Here is a 3,395-nt window from a genome sequence, read left to right as displayed (position 1 = left end):
TAACTCTTGGAGGTGGAGTTAAAGGAAGTAAGCGGTCATTCAGGTTTTCTTTGTGTGAGGGATGAGGAGAGGCAATCATGTCACGTCTTGTATATTTGATATCCTGAGTGAGAAAACAATCTAGTTTTTAAAACAAACAAGAAAGAAAGCTGAAAAACCTGCTGAAAAACAAATGTTATTTCCATCAAGATTTATTTTCATTCTTTCATTCAGTCATCGTTTTGAAAACGAGATGATTGTAATTTTTCATCTTTGCTGCTTACCCTCCTTGCATCTTAGGTAAATTATTCACACAAAAATTCCCACAGGTTAGAGTGTGAGCATGTGTGTTTGTCTTTCACATGGCACCAGGATGAACTGGTGTCTTGTCTAGGGTGTACCCTACCTTTTGCCTGTAGTCTGTTGGGTTTATTTGTCTACATATGTATATTTCATATTCAAAGTTGTCATGCTGTAACTGACTCCATTATATACTAGTATGCATTGAAACTTCACATTGATAGATAGCATATCAAAAGCAAATATACATTGGAGTGTGACATTTCCATGGATGGGCATGTTGAGGCACCTTATTTTTGTATTTGGTTATGCTTCATGTTGATGCATGTTCAGCTAGGTTGTGTATTTTTGGAGTGTGTTCTATTTTCACAAACCTTGAAAGGTTTACCATTCATCCTTATTGTACTTGAAAGCTGCCTTTGACAGCATTAAACAGTTTTATTCATTAAATAATGTGATCAGAATTTCCATTATTGGTCTCAGACTAGTTAAATATTTTACCATTAAAGACTTTGCGTCACTATAATAGTCACATCCTTGTTTTTGCTTACCTGCTCTGTGGAGTCCCACAGGAATCTCACAAATTCTATTTTTCATTTATTGTTTTTATTGTTCTTCGCTTCTGTTCAATGCCTTTCATAATGTGAAGCTTCGAGATATATGTTTGTGATGTTAGTGATGTTTATATCACAAGAAAATTGTGGCGTTTGTTAGGGTTTTGCTCTGAACAAAACTCTCTTCGGTTTTTTAGCTTGGTTGAGAGGTGTATCTACAATAATGAGACAAATTGTACAAAAAGAGTTTTCTGAAGAAGTTCAGCAGTTTACAAGTTGGTGAGGATACAGTGCTGGGCTCTCCAACAGACGCAAGCCTCTGGAGGAGGACCCCGAATGTTCATTGGCTGTGATCTTTATAGTGTTTGGGTTAGACTGTCCTTGAGTCACCAGCCACCTGACTCAGCCTAACATGTATCAGTTATCTATGTGCTGTGCTTGTACTGTACTTTTGTGTTCAGAAAAGTATGTGATAGACAAGAACTAGATAGACTAGTGTTGTGCTATCTGTGTTTGTGTAAGCAGATGCGTTTTGTGGTCGTTTCCATTGTTAAATGAAAATTCCCAACACTTCCTTAGATTTAAGTACCTTCTTTTTCTGTCGTGTGTCCTTAGACCTTGTAGCAAGCCATTCCAGCGTGTCATCGTCCAGGTTAACCAGACCCTGATCACAATTCAGAGGCCGGTATATGGGGCAGCTGGTCACAATGTGCTCCACAGTCTGTAGTGGGTCTCCGCACTCACAGGAGGCGCTGTCTGTGAGACCCCACTTCTGCATTGCGGCACCAAAACGTCCCACACCTGTCCTCAGGCGATTGAGTGTTGTCCACTCCTTACGGGAGAGTTTCTGGCCGGGAACATCTGTGGGATCCTCGATGTAGTGGTGAAGCCTGGATGGGTCAGTTTTGCTGTTATTTTGATTATATTGTTTCCGTTTTCATATATTTCCTTGGTCATTTATCATTGGTCATTTTATGTCTTTAGTTTCCAGCTGAATAAAAGGATAAAGGGAGAGAAGAATGGGTTGGATAGAATAAAGTAACAACAGTACACCTCAGGGAGTAGGGTTGAGCCGATTACTCGTTTCAGATTAATATCTGGTACGGATAGCGCATTTTTGACGAGTACGAGCATGCTACGAGTAAAACTGGTCAATCCTCGTGGTGGTTCATTCATTCATTCAATTATTTTCTTGACCGCTACATCCGCTTGCGAGGGTCACGGGGAGCTGGAGCCTATCCCCGCTGGCATAGCTGAAGGAAAATCCTCAGGACTGACTGCCTTCACGCTCTGTGACTGGCCACTCACAGACAGCGCCCACCCCTCCCTACCTTGACCTAGAGAAAACTAGGTCAAGGTCAAATTTAAACTTTTGGAACGAGATAAGATAGAAATGCGAAGGTGAAGGCCAGTGTGAGTAAGACCATAGAGCAAAGCTAGGGTAAAATTTTGAATTCAGGGTGTCACAGGATGTTGCAGTCTCTGACTGCCTTGTTTTAATTTTTACCAGCCACATAAAAAAATCCTTGATCCATTCCACTGCTGCATGCTTCTGGTATTTTTCCACTCACCTGATTCTGATTCCACACCTCCTCATTAAGTCAGTTCTATTTGTCTGTGTAGCACAGCTGCTTCTTATCAGATCTGGCAATGTTTCTTAAATCTACATTGTGTTTCTGACGTACACACACACACACACACACACACACACACACACACACACACACACACACACACACACACACACACACACACACACACACACACGAACTCACCTGCAATCCTGTGGAACTCATCCTTGATGATTCTGACGAGTTTATCTCCAGAGAAATTGACAGTAAATTTATGAAAAATCTGTTCTCCCGCAGCACACAAATGTTGTTTGACCCAGTGTGAGTTCTTAATATCTGGCAGATATCATGTAGCTCCTCACTATTATTATCACACTATTTATATATATCTCCACCTCACCTTAACATTTAAGTAATGTAGCTTCAGGAGATTTGCAGTGTTTAGTGCAGATAGGAAAATAAAAGTCGTTTCCCCCTTTGACACCTCCACCAATAATCGTTGAGGAGCCAGATGGGTTTCAACGACGGTCGTTGGAATGTGAATAGAGCTGACCACACCCCACAGAGTTTATAAGCTGGGACATGATCAGCCACCCTCTGAACTGAAGAAGAGACGAAACATCTTCAAGAACTTTCTTAACGTCCAGTGGATAGACTGAAACAGCTTTTGGATTTCAAGGCGAAGCGCTCTGAGCATCTCCCACATAGTGCATGAAAAATATTAAGAAAAATAAATAAATGTTACACACAGTACTTGCTGGAATGTGAGAGCTTGATCAATTTGTTATGCTGCAGATGTGAGGATGGATTAGGTCATGGATGTGTGTGTGATGGATCGGGACATGAACCGGTACCGATCATAAAGATAATTGTCTTGAGATGACGGGACATCTAAATGTAACCAGGTGGTAAAACTACTTAAAGATACTCAGGGAATAAAAACCACTGTAATTAATATATTCTCAGTTGTTGTAGTCCTGCTGTAAGAATT

The sequence above is a fragment of the Antennarius striatus genome, chromosome 19 (genome assembly GCF_040054535.1).
Source record: "Antennarius striatus isolate MH-2024 chromosome 19, ASM4005453v1, whole genome shotgun sequence".
NCBI lineage: Eukaryota > Metazoa > Chordata > Actinopteri > Lophiiformes > Antennariidae > Antennarius > Antennarius striatus.
The sequence above is the reverse complement of the archived record's forward strand: the minus strand, read 5'-3'. Positions refer to the sequence as shown.